General features: G+C 46.0%; 1 pseudogene; it reads right to left on the bottom strand.

Moving 5' to 3' along the window:
- The window catches only part of LOC111145034, a 39,162-nt pseudogene extending 22,840 nt beyond the window's left edge, over positions 1-16,322 (bottom strand).
- Positions 16,323-19,293: the final 2,971 nt, after the last annotated feature.

The following is a 19,293-nucleotide window of genomic DNA, read 5'->3' on the forward strand; positions in this document are numbered from 1 at the left end:
TATGAAGTGGATAGAATGACAGATCTACCTCATCTCTTGTTGTGGGAATTAAATAAGTTGATATATACAGAGTGATAGAAAGTAGGCAAAAATAAGCACTAAATATATTTTAGCTACTGCTACTACTATTGTTATTCTTAATCTTTTTTTGCAGACACAATAGCCCTCTTTGCCCAAAGTAAAGACTCTGCCTACATGTACACCTTCCCAGGTCTGCATCTAGCCCACCTCTTAGGTTAACGGCTTTGTGGCCATTTTCTGGGGAAAGGAATAAAAAACGAGGCAGAAGAAGGGGTGTTAGGAATCCTTCTCCCTGGCTTGCTTCATGGTCTCGTAATTAGATTTTCTTTGGGGTAAAAAGTTGCAGCTTGGAGTGTAAATACTTTGCTCCTTCCCGATTGGATAAACCCAGCATCCCTTTCAACTCTTCAACTCCAGTGTAAAATAGTTCTCGCTAATTACTGAGATCAGGGAGGGAGAAAAGGTTGGAAAATCTGATTGAAGCAGTGAATTTTAGAAGTGGAATCATTTTGGGGCGCCTGGGTGGCTCAGTTGGTTAAGCAACTGCCTTCTGCCCAGGTCATAATCCCAGGGTGCTGGGATCAAGCCCTACGTCAGTCTCCTTACTCAGGAGGAGCCTGCTTCTTCCCTCTACCTCTGCCTGCTACTCCACCAGCTTGTGCTCTCTCTCTCTCTCTCTCTATGTCAAGTAACTAAATAAAATTTTTTAGAAAATGAGAAGTGGAATCATTTTGTTTGAGATCTGAAGAAGATCAGAATTTTCAGGAAAGATTACAAAGTATTACAAAGTCTTTTCTAGTAATAAAAATTGTATTTTGTATAATTTTGTAATAAAGTCAATGTAAAAAAATTGTAATCAGTTACAAAGATTATGAAGTCTTGGGTTCAGTTTAACTCAACAACTCAAAAACACTGGTAGTTGTTCTTTAAATAAGTTTTATATGATACTTACATTGACTATGTCATATGCAAAGGAGAGTTTGAATATCCAATCCATCTCATTATCTGAGTTTCTCAAAACATCCTCAAAAAACAGTTACTCAAATTATCACCAGCGGCTCCACTGCAAGCCCAGGGAGCTTCGTGTGCTGAATGGATTTGATTCTAATACGCTGGAAGACTTTGACCAGAACTACTACCACCCAAGGCAGAGTACTCTACAGCCAGTACTGGAAATTTCCCAGGAGATATAAGTTGATTCAATGTTGAGAAAGTCACCCAGTCTGGAGTCTTTTAAATACTTCCTTGTTCCTAACGTATAGCTGATGGTCACATACCATGGGTAGGATGAGCCCAGAAACATAATTGGGAAGTGGCTCTAAGGTCTTGAGAGCTGATGTCAGGCTCAGATAATTTCCACCCAGAGCAAAGGAAACCAGACTATTGGCAATTCCACTGCTAATCATTGCCCCTGCAGGGGGCCCAACAAGATAATTCATGTCTTGGGATTAGACAGGAGAGGAACTGTTCTGGGATGAAGGGCAAAACATTGATAAGGTTCTTCATTATCTGCTGTTAATCAAAGCTGATATAGCTGTACTAGTTTGCTTACCTTAAGACTCCCTTTCTTGCCATGCTGGATGACAATGCAGATGTTGGGTGGTTCTGCGCAAATACCATAGAAGGGGACAATGTTTTCATGGCTTAATTCATATACCTGAAAATAACAGTAGTAGCTGATGATTATAGTATGTCTTCTGTTCTAGGAACTCGTTCTGCACTTAGCATACTTGCAGCTAATTCTCACACAGAGAAAAGTGAGAAGAGAACTATGACCGCTCCCATTTTACAGATAAAGAAACTGAGGCTTAAACAGTAAAATATTGCATTGAAGATCATAGAGCTTATTAGTGGCAGACCTGGGAGGTTTATCCAGGCAGTGTACCTCTAACAAATAAACCAGAGGAATGATCAAAGTCTAACCTAAAACCACATCACAGTAAACAGACCTGGCCCTGCTTCCAAATGTTCTTGGATATAAATGCCAGTGTGTGGAGGCCATGCTGGCTCACAGACCTCGAGCAAGAAACCAGACCCCACGAATCTGACTCCATCCAAGGACTAGGTTCAAGGGAGGTGAATTAAGGAGATAGAATTAAGGAGAAAGAGCAAGGCTAGAAGGGGTCCCAGATTTCAGGTGTCTGGCTCAGGCTAAAGGATCTGAAGCCTAATGTCTGGGCTATCAGGGGACAGGGATAGTGGGCCAAGGAAAGGGAAGCAGCTTCCTGTCATTGATCCTTTGGATGGCAGCATTCCCAGATGGGAGCCAGGAGCGGGCAGCAGAGAGCCAGAGAACAACACTACTTTCTGTCTTCCAATGGCAGGGGCCTCACCAGCCGGATTTCCTGCAGCACAGATGGCTTCCTGACCCGGGCTTTTGCTCGGTCACCAACATAGCAGACAGCCACATGGTTTCCCTGGAACCAGAGAAAAAGTGGGATGTTCTTAATCTAGGATGATCCAGAAAAAAAACTCCACTCAGAAGAGACTAGGAAGGGAAGCAGGAAAACTGGCAAGAAACATCTATGAGAGGGAAGACGGTCAAGCTCCTCACGGTCCACATCAGCCCTAGGGCACCGCTGTCCTTCACGCAGGCACTCAGCTAGTTGCTCAACACGCGAGATGTCATTTAACAGACAACACAGTCCTGCTGGGGTGGGGGGTGGGGTTGTGATTAGCCTGTTTCCAGATGAGATCACTGAGGTTAAGTGACTTGTCCAAGGTCACACATTTGTAGGTAGTACAGCCAGAAGTTGAACATCTGACTCGAAGACTGCTCTGCTTCTGTTATACAGTAATGTCCCATTTTCTTTAAGAGGAATAGTGAGCTGAGGTCTTAAGTGTAAGTCTGGAATCCAAAACCAAGTTCGAGCCCATTTCTACTCCTTACTGCTTGCATAAGCTTGGACAAGGGATTTTGCTTCTCCAAGCTTCCATTTCCTCATCTGTACCATGGAGACTAAAAATAAAACTTACTCATACTGTTCTTATGGGGGTTCAGTCAGTTGAAATATGTAACACTATTAACTCAAAGCTGGGCACCTATGAAGGTTTCAGTCAGTTGCCTGTCCTTTTGTCTGTCATTATCTACCGAGTTTGCTTTTAGAGAGTCTATCACTCACCATAAATCATAGGCCCGCCTGGAAAAATTGATGTAGAAGAGGACAGAGCATCTGGATGTGAGAGATGGTAAGCCTTGGCATGATTTAAATGTCAGCCAAGACCTGCCACTTTTAGTATGGGGTTAATTGCAAAAGACTCAGGACTGTGATGGGGCGTCCATGGAGGCAGGGACCTCTGTGGGATAGAGGAGAGGATCCTTGGAAGAGGTAAAGCTTAAGCTGAAACCCGAAGGGCAAGAAGGTTCCAGATGGAGTAGGGTAGGGACGGCAGGCATGGCATCATCTGAGGGTAAAAGACACATGGCATAAGCACCAAGACCCATTGGATGAGCACAGGGTTTAAGCCAGGAAAAACAATTTTTCTGAAAGTATGTTGGGACTAGGCAGTAGAGAGCCTTGAGCCTGTGTTAAAGAGTTTGGACACTATCGTACGGGCAACAGAGGTGGGGACCCCAGTGATGGCACTGGAGGGGGAAGAGGGCAAACATTTCAGGAGGCTTCACCAATACAGATACGCTATGCATTGTCGGTTGCCATCTCTAAATGGCTACTTGACCATAATATACAGTTTTGTGGGGCACCTGGGTGACTCAGTCGGTTAAGCATCTGCCTTTGGCTCCAGTCATTTTCCCAGGGTCCTGGGATTGAGCCCTTCATTGGGCTCCCTGTTCAGCAGGATGTCTGTTTCTCCCTCTCCCTCTGCTACTTCCCGATTGTGCATGCATGCTCTCTCTCTCTCTCTCTCTCTCTCTCTCTCTCTCTCTCTGTGTGTGTGTCTCTGTCTCTATCAAGTAAAGAAATAAAATCTTTCAAAAAATACAGATTTGTATTAATAAAGGTCCTTAAAGTTTGATGGGCGATGATAACCAAGACGGTTTTTTGTAGTTGGAAAACCCAAGTAAACATTTAGAAAGATAAGTTCAGTTGCCTAAGGAAAGCTTTGGCTCCAATCTTTGCTAAATCCAGCTTAGGGCAAAGAACAAGTCTCCCCTTGCTTGGAGCTTTTGTTCCCTACTCTCTAGGACTTCCATTTCAGAGAATAAATACAAGGGTTTTCTTTCCTCACATTTTTTTCACCCAGGGGACTTGAACTTCTAAAGAAGTGAAGACTATGAAACATTAAGGTGCTGGGAAACTAAATTTTATATAATTTTAGCTAATTTAAATTTATTTAGCCTGCTGTGGCGAATGGCTACCTTATTGGACACTGATATCCTAGAGCTTGGATTACTGCATCCTTGGTACTTCCAAGCTGTGGAATCAGATGGATAATGGTATTGCTGTGGTATAAGGACTGGCAGTTGCTGAAGCCTGCAGCAGAACCCCTGCCTGTCTTTGTCAGCCTCTCTCCCACACCCCAGACCATTAAGGCTCCTTTAGAAGTTCAAGGTTGAGAAGCACCAGTCTAGAGCAACGGGACTACCCTGGCTTTTACCTGGAGTGTCCCCCTATTCCCAATATCCTGCCTGACAGAAAGGACATGCAGAGAATGGGACAGAGACACATGCTCTGACCTACAGGCAGCCATTGTGCCCTCAGGAGTACCTGGCAAAGTCCTACCGGAGCATAAAAGAGCTCATCCACCTGCTGGCTCTTGACAAAAGAACTGGCATCCCCAGAAATCATCATACCAGACGAATGACTGTTGTCACATCTTGACACAGGTGTGCCTCTCTGGAATGGTTGTAAGACAGGAAGCAATTCCATTGTTCTCAGCACCATGACCAAGTCCTGAAGAGATGGTGCATTTTAGAGGTGAGGAAAATGAGTGCCAAGGTCACACAGTTAATAAATAGGAGAGTCAGGGCTCGGATCCTGATCCTCTGACCCAAAGTGTGAGTGCTTCTCTGTGACATGTCCCTCTTGTGTCCACACCACCACCAGACAATGCCGTGGCTCAGGCGCTGGGCTCAAGCCAGTGCTGCCCAAATACTGGCTCTGGCATTTATCGAGATGTGTCTCCTGTGTCACCTGAGGCCAGAATCCTCTTTCTAAATGAGCATCTAAGCACATGACCTCTCTATGTCATACTCCCAGTGCCTCCCCAACACCTAGAGAATGTGTTTAACACAGAGGAACCCTGTTTTTCAGGGAGACTCTTACCTGGAACCCTAATGCAGACACCAGGTGGGACAGAGCAGAGCTGCTTTGGTTGAAGAGGGAAGAAGGAGGCTCAGGATTCTTCTCCATCACACCATCACCCTCCCTCTATCGTTCACCCCCTGACCAGACCAGTGAGCCCCAGAATCCCCAGGGACATTTTAAGATTTATTTATTTATTTGACAGACAGAGATCACAAGTAGGCAGAGAGGCAGGCAGAGAGAGAGAGAGGAGGAAGCAGGCTCCCTGCTGAGTAGAGAGCCCGATGTGGGGCTCGATCCCAGGACTCTGGGATCACGACCCGAGCCAAAGTCAGAGGCTTTAACCCACTGAGCCACCCAGGCGCCCCCCCAGGGACATTTTAAAAATGACTTGCTAATGAGTCCCGATCTGGTCTTCCCATGTTGGAGCCTCCTTGACTTTGGTACCTCCAAGTCAGCTTTTTTGGGAAAGTCCTAACTCACTTATTGAATGACTAGTGTATGTAAGGATACCAATAAGAAGAAATGACTACCACAAAGGACAGTTTTGAAAATAAAGCCAATATAACAGGAATGACATATACATAACATGTCTGATGTCTGATTTTGACCCATAATGTATTCCTCATCTTTACAGCCAACCTAAATGTCTGTTAGAACAAACCTGTATACTTTGTCTACTTTCAGTGTCATTTGTTTCTTAATAAGCAACAAGGTTCGAGAACCTTTTCTTTTGCTTTAAACCATTTAAGAGTCATACATCTGTTCCAGTACATGGATTCTTGTATTCTCTTACTACCTTGAGTAGCATGTGCCCCTGGGCAAGTACTATCTGAAATTCTAAACTCACTGATCTTTTAAAATAAAATTCATTGCACTTGCAGATTTTTAATAAGTTGAGATGAAGGTAAAATTGACCCCCTTTCTTCTCCCTCCTCCCAGGAACAAGGCGCTCTTCTTAAACTACAGAAACCCAAGTCTACCTTTATACTCTAAAGATCATTTCTCACTAACATTTTCCATAGGGCAATATGTGCTCGAGTGATTAGTATACACTTGCAAAGGTTGCACTGGTGAATATGAATAACAAAGAGAAAAAGAAAAAAGGAAAGAAAAGACACTTCAGAATTCCAAGCGAAAATATGCTAAGTCATAAGAGATGGTCAGAGTAGTATTTTTTGAAATTATGTAAACGTTATGTACTTATCAAATAATGTTATGTTTACTAAATGTGTGCCAAACCTCCCAGCCTTGAGTACCCCACACCTGGGCAACCCTGTGTTACTTTTCTCCTGCTCACCACTAGCAGAGCACTCTTCCCAAATATCACCTCCTTTCTGAAGCCTTCACGATGCTGAAACCTTTACCCCCATTTGTAGGGCTTTCATCTCACCATGTAGACAGACGCCTCTCGGAGTGCTTGCCTCTCTCAGAAGACATAATCTGTGGCGCGTCGCCACACCCCGCACTATGTTTGGCCTTCAGTCCCTGTCTCGTGTGTGTGTGTTGAGCAAACGAATCCTAACTGTCTTCATCATCAGTAGATCAAAGGAGTTAATGTGGTTTTGAAAATATCTGTATGCTGCCCAGGAGACAGCTTTAATGTTTGAACAGGATGTGTGGGTTTTTATGCCCACAGGGTAATAGGACTGAAAGGAACCTTCAAGACCATCTGATCATTCTTAAGTATTGAGAAACTGAGTCCCGGAAAGAGCAGGAAATGGATATGGAAATGGTCAGGTGTGGCCTCACCTTGTTCGGCTAGAATGGTGACGTCATCATACTTGATCTGCCACCAAATGTCTTTATTTTGTTTTTGCAATTTTCCACTCCGCATCCTTAAAACAGATCTATGATCACAATTCTCAAGACAGTAATCGGGAGGGTCATTGTGAGGATCACAGCAGTCCCACGTCGGGGGCAGAGACCTGTCATTACTACAGTCTGCTGGAGAACCACACTGAGCACATCCGGGGTCCTGGCTGGTCCTGCCAAGCAGATGCCTCAAAGGCAGGGGCCCCCACTAGGATATACTGGGTCCACTGAGACTTGCCTCTTCCAAGGATCCTTTTCTGATCTCCCCTCCGGTTCCCGTGGCAACTACTCTCCCCTCCCACCTTTGTATAGAAACTTCCATTGTAGACAATGGTGATGACTACCACTTCTACTGAACCTTTACTGTGTTTTCTCCTTAGAGTTGTTCTTAGCTACGATCCGCCTAACTTCAGGGCTGGTCTCTGAACCACAGGACCACACTCCCTTGTTCAGACTCTCTCTAACACCTTAGAAACAAAGTCCCTGACACTCACATCCCTCTAGAGCCAGATTTCTCTAGAGCCGAGGTTCTCTACAGGGGAGGCAGGCGATGTTGGAGATGTTGGGGGTTTGCTGCGACCAGAGGGTGCCACTGGCGTGTATGGGGTGGAGGCCGGGCCACTGCTAAGCATTGTACAGTGCACAGGACACGTCCCCACACAAAAAGCAGCCTGCCCAAAATGTCAATAATGCCACTGCCATTGAGACACCCTCCCGTGGAGAATCCCTACCTGCCACCTTCTCTGGGAACCTGCGCTGACCTGTGGAAGCAGGTGTGGGTTCACAGGCTCATTATAAAATCCGCAGCGGGGTCTGTGTTCAGGGAGAGAGCCACGGGGCCAACGAAGCATGTAGAAATTCCTCATGGGTCTTAAAAAAATTTTTTTTAAAGTCAGGGCCCACTTGATTTATTCTGTCTCTACCTTAGGCATAGGAGCAACAACTTAAACATGCGCGTCTTTAAAATAAACTTGCAACAGGCTGACCTTGGTCTCTTTTTTTTTTTTTTAATATTTTATTTATTTATTTGAGAGAGAGAATGAGAGTGACCTTGGTCTCTTAATTGAAACATTGGGTGCCCTGTCTGATTTCCACACCTCACCTAGACTCTTCAAATTCACCTGCAGATAATCTAATTCATGAAAGGGCAATATCTTTCTGTTGGGTAAAAGAGCTGACTTAAGCTTTTGATTTAAACCTGGTCACTTTTGATTTAAAAACAATATCCCAACCCTTTGGTGCTGCTGGCGTTTTCTCCCAGGTCTAATAGAGACAAATCTTGTTACAGAGCACCTTGTCATTTCACAGACCAAAACATCTCCCCCCACGTGGAGAATGACCATTCCTACCACGCTGAGGATCTATTTTGCCACGGTTATTGCATTTCCTGGGCCAAATTACTTTGGCACATTAAAATTCCATGAGAGTAGGGAGAGAAAAAGTGTCAAATCAAATCTGGATTAGGGGTGGTGATGGTGGGGACAAGTAGAAATTCAATTCAGTTTTAAGTTTCCTTTCAGTTTTCTCGTTGATTAAGAGCTGAGAGAAAAAATGGATTTTTCTAGGGATTCCTGGACTCAGGAACCCAGGACAGCAGCCAGGTCTTGGTATCCACAAAGCTCTCGGTTTGGGAATCAGGGTGCCTGGGAGCAAGTTTGGCTGGCTGGGGACTCAACACCGCAGGGGGCACTGTGTCCCATCACCCCTAGGCCAGGGCCTCTCCCTGAGGTCACAGGCCAGTGGGACCTGCCTGGCTGCATGAGAGGAGGCCCAGGTCCCACTGGAGGTGCACTTGGTGCCGGGGGCAGGTGGGGTGGGGGGATAAGGTTGCTATGTTCTCAACTGGAACTAGAAGTGGCTGAGCCACACCCAGCGTCAAGGTCAAGATTATTTTAAAGGCCCAAAGTTGATCTTTATGAGTTCAGAGAGCTCCAGACAACCTGTGTGGTGGATTCCAGAAGCTGGATCTCAACCCGGTCTAACAGCAGAACCCCCAGACCACTCTTCCCTTCCAGGTCCCTTCCTGTAGCACCATGTAAATGCAGAGAACTGTCTTTCCCAGTACCCGATTACCTTCTGGTAGAAGGTAATGACCTTCTGGTAGAAGGACCCACAATGGGTCACCTTGGTCGTAATGGAACCCTTGTCATCAGTGACCTGTCATCATGTTCCAGGTCAGCTCTGTCCCACGCTGGGAGTACTTCCAGCTCTGGCAATGGTGTCTCCATAAAAAATTCTCTGTGGGAGGGGTGCCTGGGTGGCTCAGTTGGTTAATCATCTGCCCTTGGCTCAGGTCATGATCTCAGAGTCCTGGGATCGAATCCCACATTGGGCTCCTTGCTCAGTGGGGAGCCTGCTTCTCCCTCTGCCTTCTGCTCCCCCTGCCTGTGCTCTCTCTCTGTGTCAAGTAAATAAATAAAACCTTAAAAGAAAGAATTCTCTATGGGAACCACTGTGTCCCATCATCCCCTACAGTCACCACTGACTGGGATCACTTGGGATCACCTGGATCACCTGGGATCACCACTGGCTGCTGGTTTCTCTCCTATCTTCCCCCTGTGCCAGACCATCTGCTGGCCTTGACCTGTCCTAGTGCCACATCTCTGATTCCTCCATTCTGGGGCCTGATTCTGGCCTCCTGCCAAGCGAGGGAACTGGCAAAAGGGAACTGGCGTGGTCTGAGCTCACTGCTATCTCTTCCGCTACTTCCGTGCACTGGGTTACTAGATACTCAAAACCACAGCTCAGAGGCAGATGTTTGCAGGAGTCTCATTTTTCAGGTAAAGAAACAGACGTACATGGAGGTTAAACAATTCCCCCTCAAGGCCCACAGTTAGTAAATAACAGAACTGGGATGGGAACCCGGGTCTCTAACTCCAAAGGTCACTGACATTTCACCTAGCATCCTCTGTCCTTCCTTGCGATGCTGGGGTGCAGATTTCATGAGACATCATCAGACTATTATTTATTGTAGGCTCTGGAAGATGAGAAAGTGCGTGCGTGTGTTGCATATGCATGTGTGTGTGTGTGTGTGTGTGTGTGTGTGTGTGTGTGTGTGTGTTAAGGCTGTGAGGGGAAATAGAGGGAGACTATCAGAGCCGAAGACAAACATCCTCCGAGAAGGGGGCGGGGCCGTGCGGGAAGGCCCCACACCCGACCTGCTCCTCCAAGGAGATGGAGCTGAAGGAGGGCGGCCCCTCACCCTTCGGTAGACTTGTTTCCCAAAGCCTTCATTTCCGGGACCTTCTCCATAGGAGTCCGGGGCTATGAGAAACACTGCCTCGTAGACCGCGGGGGAAGTGTGTCACCTTCTTATTTGTTAATACTTCCTTCCAAAAGCTGTCTTAAAACACAATGAAATCAAGGTCGCCATTTGTAGGTAATAGCCCCGTTCGATGGAACTGCCTAAAGACGATATCAAATTTGAAACTCTTCATCATAATCCTCGGAAACACAATGACTCTGGAAGGCCTGCCCCCCGCCCCCCACCGCCCGCCCACCACTACCACCAGGTCCATATTCTCGAGCCAGCCCAGAAGCAGTGGGAGGGAAGCCAAAAAAGAATAATAAATAAAGGCTTACCTGGGGTGTCAAGCAGCTATGATGCAGAAAGTTTACCTTCTAGCAATGGGAGGCAAAAACTTGAAAAATTGAGGACTGTCGATGCTCAATTTTCTGCTCGTGGCTTCCGTGGTTTGCTAGGATCATTATTATCTGTATTATTACTATTATGAAATTAATGTCCACTCGTTCTATGTATGCATACATGAGGTACAGCCGGCCTTTCCCAATTTCCCTACGGCCCCCTCCTGTCTGTTCCGAGAGGTATCCAACCGTTCTAGGCCTGTACAGAGGAGTGTGGGTGTGCATGCATGTACATTTTACATAAATAGTATCACACTAAAATGCTGTTCTGCACCTGGATATTTTCCCCCCACCTACACCTATTTTGGGGATATTTTATAGAATGAATTTATGCTCTTCTTTTTTTAAAGCTGGGTGAGTTCAATTGCATGGACGTTGTATGGTATATTTTTATTTCTATAAGCTTCTGCCACTGCAATTCAGTGGGAATGTGATCAGGGAGGCTTGGGGAGAAAGCAACGAGGGGGTTGAAGGCTTCCCTGCCAGTACTAGGACCTGTCCCAGCCTCTCTTCACGTGGCCGCGGGCAGAAGTGGTACAAGTGAAGAGAAAGGAGTGGCCAGCAGTAACACAGGGAGGCAGGGGGATGTTCTGGGAAGTCTGGCATTTGCTTAGAATTCCAATTGCTGTCCAGAGAAATCCAGAGAAATACTTCTTGATAAAAAGATAAAAGAACTCCAGACCATTGTTATACATTTTCCTTTACTTCCTCTTGCTCTATTTCAGCTCATGATTATAGAAAACAAGCTTACTTTATGGCGCACCTGGGTGGCTCAGTTCTCGTTAAGCATCAGACTCTTGGTTTCGGCTCAGGTCACGATCTCATGGGTCGTGGGATGAAGCCCCCGCTCAATGGGGAATCTGCTTAAAGATTCTCTCTTGCTGCTCCTCTCCTCACTCGTGTTCTCTCTCTCCCAAATAAATATATAAATCTTAAAAAAATAAAGTAAAACAAACCAAGTTCACTCTAAGAAGGGTAAAACTGCTGTTAAAAAAAAAAATCATACAGCGTGTCCATAGCTAAATGTACTTGGTGTTTTTTAGAAGCCTGCGAGTGGGATGATGCTGGGGCCAGCCTGCTCGGGTTTGAATACCAGCTCTCCCTGCTCCTAGTCATGTGGCCTCGGGCAAGTCATTTCAGCCCTCAGGGACTCAGTTTCCTCATCTTTAAAATGAGGACAATAAAAAGTGTCTCCCCGTGGGGTGGTGTGAGCTGAAATGGGTTTCCATATATCAGGTGCTCATTGTGGGGTCTGGTACCCAGTCGACACTCTATAAGGCAGAGCTCCTGAGGCAAAGGGCTCAGTCCCAGGGTCCAAAAGACCCAGTCTGGAGCAGCAGCTATGCCCCTCGGAAGCTCCGAGCTCTTGGGTGAGGTATTTCAGTTATCTGAGCCCCCAGTTCTTTGTCTGGAACCCTAATAACATCTACCTTCCAAGCCTGTCGGAAATGAGAGCCACGATGGTGGAAATCAGGGCTGGCATATCTGCCTCACGGGGCTCTTGGGGTACTGAGCGCAACAGGACACATAGTACATGCACATATAGGAACTTAGAGGAGGGAACGTGGTACGCGTTAGCCGTCCCGATCATCACCACATAAGCCAAACCACCTAAGACCAGTATGGGACCAGTATGCTGGTCTCTCCAGGCCTTTGCTGGGGCTCCAACAGGGACCTCTCACCCACGGTGCAGAAGAACTCCGGGTAAATTCTTTCTGCTCCATTTCGGTGTCCCAATCATAAAACAAGGACATGGGTTACCTGGCTCAAAGGGTAATAATGAGTCCTCAGTGAGCTAATACACCTGACACACAGCAAGGGTTCCTTACTCATTCTTTCTTTCTTTTTTTTTTTTTTTAAGATTTTATTTAATTATTTGAGAGAGAGAGTGAGCGAGCAACAGAGAAGGTGAGCGGGGGAGGGGCAGAGGGAGAGAGAGAGAGTCTCAGGCAGACTCCCCACTGAGCACAGAGCCCTGTGTGGTGCTCAATCCCATGACCCCAAGTCATGACCTGAGCCAAAACTAAGAGTCATGCTCTCCACTGACTGAGCCACTCAGGCACCCCGACTTGTTACTTCTTACTGTGGGGTCCCCGAGGGCTTACCAGCACCCACCTCCGACTGCTGCACAATAATGGAGACAGATTCTCCTGCGCTGGTTCCCAGGTTCTCTGCAGCCAGCAGAATAAGTTTTGCATCCTCTGAGCTTCAGGTTAGGATGATAACTGAGAAGAGAAAACAAAATCAGTCCATCACACATGCTCGTGCACACGCACACACACGCGCGCGCGCGCTTTTTAAAAAGTGTGGCCTAAAGCCGCTCCCAGTGAGCAAATGAGATGTGAACTTTCTCTTTCCTTGAGCATGCTTGAGGAAACGGGGATGCCTAACCTATCCCCAGCGTGGACACTTCCTGAGACACGTCCGCAGCCCCCAGACAGGTAGCTTTGGCCCTGCACCCCCAAATCCTCGCCGTGGGTCTCTCTCGAAGTGTGAGCCAGCAAAATTGGTTTCCCGCTTTTGTGCTCAGTTTCTTCATTTAACTCACTCAGAGCAACAGGTCTGGCTTGTGGCTCATCAGCCACTGGGCGGTTAGGAGGGGTTCGCTGATGACTCAGAATCAGGAGCGTTCAGACCTTCTGAGTCTGGGTGGGGGGTGGGGAGGAGGAAGAGGCCATCATGCTTTTCTCCCCTGCAAACACATCAGCATGCATTTTGAGGACACCCAAGTGAAGCAGTGACTTGTTTTCTAAATGTGGTAAATGAGAGCCTGCTTATTGGGGTCCCAATTGTGTGTCAGGCATGGCACTAAGCACAGGATACAGCACCTGGCCAGAGAGAAGACCCGTGACCTCGGGAAGCCGACAGTCACACAACGTACACGCAAACACATTAAAGACAGCATGTAAGATTCTAGTTAGTGAGGGGGAAGGATGCTCTGATACTATTGTGTGTTGGGGGGTGGGGAGGTGCTTCTCCCCATCAGGCAGTCAGAAAAGGCCCCTCGGACAAGGTGGGCTCTGGGCTGAGTCTGGAAGGCTAAGAGGGAGCTCCCCACAGGAAGAGTGCTGGGGGCGGGGCTTGTGGAATGGCAGGTAGCACTCCAGACCAAGGGATCAGCAAGTCCCCAATCCCAAGGCTACGAAGACCGTAAAGGGCTTAATTTATTTGAAGAATAGAAAGGAGTCATTACTGATTCATGCTAGAAAGGAGAGCCTCTTAAGTATCCCAGTAAGAGTGATTGCTCTCTTACGCCGACCCATTGTGCCGAGCATTGTTCAGCGCTCTAAGGCATGACTTCAGTTAATCCTCACCATTCTGTGAGGTGGATAGGATGACTGTCTCCATTCCACAGGGAAGGTACCTGAGGCACAGAGAAGTTAAAGCACTTGCTCAAGAGCACACCGCTAGAAAGTGTCAGAGGCTGGTTTCAAATCCAGGGCTGTCTATCTCCAGAGCCCATGCTCTAAACATTAACCCAAACGAAGGAGCCAGCCCACCTGGAAGAGGCTTCCAGAACCTTCTCTGTGCCTCATAACACTATAAACATACACGATTTCACTTTAGATTAAAAAAAAATGACTTTGTTGTTGGTGATGCTTTTATACATCATTAATTTTACACCCTGTTTCTTTCTGCTTCTTACATTCATAGAAAGATGAAGAGTTCTTAGTTGTTGTTTTTCTCAAACAATCTGCTTTGCTCATTTGTCTCTCTAAACATAAGCAACAGAAGACTCTTTCCTACTTACTTCTGGTAGCCAGTGACAGCCTCTAAGAGTCTCTTGAAGGAAGGCTCAGTCCTTGTTGGTATAATTCACACTGACAGTGACGGTGAACTGGGATTTGAGTCCATTCTCTACAACCTTCCGCAGTTCATCCACTCCATCCCAGGAGGAAGTCCCAGAGTGACCTCCAACATTCAAATATGTTTCCAGCCCAGACACCAGAGCCTTCTCTAGAACACATCACTAATTTTGTGCCTGGGTAGCACGAGTGTCACACAGGTGTCATATAAGAAGTTATCCTCCAGTTTTGCAGTTTAACAAGGTCAAACACAGGGATATTCCACTCTGAGCCCAGCAAGCCAATAACCTTGAAAGGAACCAAAAGGATGTCTTTCCATAGTTCAGTTGATGCTACACTCAAACCCCATGATAAGGTATCTGTATAATCTTTGGCTTCCATAAGTCTATGGGTCATACTGGACCCTCTCTTTTGGAATATTGATGATAGTGTCTTGGATCATCTTGAGGATGCAATACCTCAAAGGACAAGAATAACCACAAGAAGCATTTATTGACTGATTTGTTCCTTATTCACTTCGCAGTACTTTTCATCAGGAGCCCATTATCTACAACCAACTTTGGAGACCTTGCTCTTAAAGGGGCTTATGATCAATTATTAGAGGAACTAAGACATAAACAAATAGTTTCAGAGTTGAATATACCTTTCAATATTTATAGAATATAGACTTAGAGGGGTTAAGAAGTTCCTTCTGATTGGGGAGTTAGGGGTATGAAGGGTGAGGGTGGAGAAGCGAACAAAAATTCCAGGGCATTTGAACTTGACTTTGAAGAATGGGCAAGCTCTGGACAGCTGGAAATGTATCAAAAGAAAAATTTCAGAAGAGACCAAGATCCAAGTTCAAACGTGAACTTCATCTGACCCCAGCCACTAATGACTGTTCTGCAGTATTTTTGAGCGTAAGGGCGAAGATGCTCCTTCCTAGTCTGCCTTTGCATCCACACCTCTCTGAGTGCAAGATACCAAAGACTTCCACAAAGCTAATCCCATTTACTAAACAGAAACAAGTCATTTGTTTGTCTTCTTTGCTTGTCCCGGCTTGTTGCAATCTGTCAAACTTCACTCTTTCCCATTTACCGTTAACGTCACTGAATAATTTATTACACCCACGAAAGGGAAACCTACACAAACGAATGATGTTTTTCTGCTTGAAACGGAACATTCATTTTTCTACTTAATTTTCCTGAGCCATGTGGCTGACAACATTCGAGGGAATGGTACGAGTCTACACACAACAGCACCATGTCCGAACAATCGACAAGTTTGTTAGTGAACCTCTGCCTAACGAGTATTGATTTGACAGGCTTTCTTTCAAGAGAATGTTAACCATTCTAATTACATGGTCTAAATACATATCAAAGAAATGGTACCCAAACCCTACAGAGTTATCATCTATAATAAGGTCATCCCTGCCAAGAGAGTATTCAAGTGTATCCCATCACCTTTAAAACCATCCCTTCTAACGACAAACAGCCAAAGTTTTTAGAAGGATATCCTCTACCTCAGTTGCTACTGGATGTGCTGGTCCAAACAGGGCAGAAATCTGTTGTCTCTGGACCTGATTGGTGAGAATAGCAACAGACTCCTTAATGCTGCAAGTTGAGTTGGTGTAAGTGAGTTTCCAGCTGAAATTTCTGAGGTCCACTGTCTCTGAGTTGATCTTGTCCATGGTAGTCTAGAGGGCTACACCCAGTCTTTGCACACTGAATGAACGGGAGATGTTCCAGGGGGCCTGAAAGGCCACAGTGAGGTTGGCAGCCTCAAGCCACGTCACCAGCATACTGGTGAAGCGTGTCAGAACTAGTGTTGGGTAGACAGCATGACCTTCCATCCCCAGATGGAGCCCAGACCTGAATGAAGCTCCAGCTCCTATCCTGGGAGCCAGGGACGGCATCTAACACCTGTATCACTGCCGAACTCAGGTGCTCAGCCTCCTGACCACGCATGGCTGGAGCTTAAAAGGTAGTGCAGAGTTCCCTGAGAACCACAGCTTGCTTTCTGGTCAATGCCACTGGTTAATCAAAACCTTCCCTCTTCAGAGTCTGTCCTAACACATCTAGAAGCTGCAGTCTTGAAGAAAGAGGCTGGGGCAAGGAGTCAGCAAAACCCTGGTGATGGATCCAAGTGACACCACTGGCAAACTTCATGGTCCTGGGAATGTCACAGCCCCGCCCCCATCCTCCTAAAACCCAACTCTCTCCTCACTAGTAAGGGAAAAATCAAGAGAACCACTCAAATGTGAGCAGATGACCTGGGCTGGAATTCTAACTCCACTACAAATTCTGTGACCTGCGACATGTTACTTCCCCTCTCTATGCCTTCATTTCCTGGTCCCTAAAATGGGGGTAAAACTATAAAGGGACCTTCACCCAAGTGACATGGTGAGGATTGAAAGCAATCCAGTGCCTGACACAGTGGCTGGGCAAAGAACTATTTCATACACATTGGATGACCGTGGTGGTAATGATGACGATAGGGATGACTGATGGTGCTGATATCATCACAAGGACGATGATTATCATCTGCTGAATCCATCTTACAGGAAATACTCCTAGATTGAGCAGTCTGAAGTCTGGGAGGGCGCTTACTCACAGCCACTACCATCCCTACCCCTCACCTAGTCCCAGGGCCCCCAGGGAGATGTTATTGACGGATCAACACTCACTCTCCCTCTACACAGCTCAGGGCCACGCTGGAGAAAGTTCTTTGTTGATTAATTACATATGAAGTATTACATAGGGAATCGTTTACATATGAACTATTAACTTCACATGAAGTAATATAGGATAGCAAGCCCCTTGGAAAGCCATCGCTATCCCCAGGTGAGATGGCCCAGCCACCAGCTGGGCAATTGCTCAGCAGTAGAAAAGATTCAGTTTCCTCCTACCATGGGCTTTCTTCCGTATCCCACTGGCAGGGAAAGAGCTGGCATATCCCAGTCACCTCAGGATTAGTAGACTTGCTATGGCTCTCAGGGCTTGACCTAAGGACCACCTACATCAGTGTCTTCTGATGATCAGATGGATAGGTTCAAGGGCCCCACTGCAGACCCTCTGAACCAGATGTCTTGGGTTGACCCTGGGAATCTGCATTTAACAGGCCCTCGTGTATCCCTATGCACACTAAGGCTTAAGAAACTTTGAGACAGTCTAAGGTGAGAGGGGGGAAAGGATAGCCAATGACTATCCATCCTCTGGTTATGTTCCTTCAGTAGCAAGCTCCCCTCCCTGCCATGGGATTACTGAGTCTTAAGTCTTGCCTACCTCAGAGGGCTGTTTCCAAACCTGTGGATTAGAGGGATTGGCTTTTCTCCAAACCAAACTCAAAACTGGTTCTTCACCAAGCTACAGATTCTCTTTCTCCTCTGCTAGGACAGCTCAGTGTCAAACTGGCAAATCATCTGAGTCTAGACTCTCATGCTCTAACCATAGTTAGAGTTCCAGGGACCTTTTTGACTCAGATGGTTACCAGATGTATGTGGCCCTGAGTAAGTCAGTTACATCTATGCCCTAATTTCCTCAATTTCAAAATGACATGACAACACCCCTCTGAGAAGGATGTTGTAAAGATATTGTGAGATTATGTAATTCCTTAGCAAGCTGCTTCCCATTTAGCAGGAACTCAATATAGGAGCATCCTTGATGGGTATGTCATTGAACCGGTCATATGCCAAAGCAAGGATTCTAGAAACAATGTCTTATTACATGCTCTGCATCCCCTCTCCCCCTCCCACACAAACTTCTTAAAACTTACACCCCCATTCTAGATAATTTTAGATTCTTTACATTTACAGATAGTCTTTCTCTGAGAAACTCTGAGGCCAAGGTGACTGTGTGGGTCTCTCCTTGTATCCTCAGACCCAGCACACTGTTGGGTCTTTAAACATGCAAATTAATATTAGTCATAATTAGTATGAGTAATCTTTGTATTCTTATATTTTTTAAAAGATTTTATTTACTTATTTGAGAGACAGAGAGAGCACAAGTGGAGGAAGGGGCAGAGGGAGAAGGAGAGGTAGAAACAGACTCCCCACTGAGCAGGGACCCCCCCCCCCAACGAGGGTTGCAAGCCCAGGACCATGAGACCATGACCTAAGCCGAGAGCAGCCATTTAACCAACTGAGCCACCCGGGTGCCCCAGTACTCTGTGTATCCATAATGTGCTTACACATTGATATGGTCAAAACCAGAAGAAGATAATAGTGAGATTCGGTGTTGGTGAGAGTTTGTTTAATCAACAAACATACACTGCTGATAGGAAAGTTAATTGATAGCAGTTTTTCCATATGCATCCAAGTCTTAGAATATATACATTTTTGACTGAGAAATTCCAATTTGGGATATTTGACCTGAATAAAGAAGATCACATGATAAAACTTAACTGCAGTCAAAAATCAGACACAAACTGTATACCTGAAATGAACATAACACTCTATGGTAACTATGTTGGAGTTAGAATTAAAATCTTAATTAAAAAAATTAAACACAAACTTTCTGTCCAACAGTAGGGGCCCGGATAAATAACCTGGCATGAATCCATATGATTGAGGACGAAGCAGTCATTCAAAATGATATTTTAAATGTACATTTACTGATTTGGAAAAACAGTCACCATGTTTTAAGTAAGGAAGCACACTATAAAAATGACATGTGCAGGTGTCTCTGGGTGGCGCAGTTAGCCGAGCATCTGACGCGATTTTGGCTCCGGTCATGATCTCAGGGTTATGAGATCGAGCCCCGTGTTGGGCTCGGCACTAAGCACAGAGTTAAGATTCTCTCTCCCTCTGTCACCCGTCCCCCCCT

The sequence above is a fragment of the Enhydra lutris genome, unplaced genomic scaffold (assembly GCF_002288905.1).
Source record: "Enhydra lutris kenyoni isolate GAN:26980312 unplaced genomic scaffold, ASM228890v2 scaffoldscaffold12, whole genome shotgun sequence".
Taxonomy (NCBI): domain Eukaryota; kingdom Metazoa; phylum Chordata; class Mammalia; order Carnivora; family Mustelidae; genus Enhydra; species Enhydra lutris.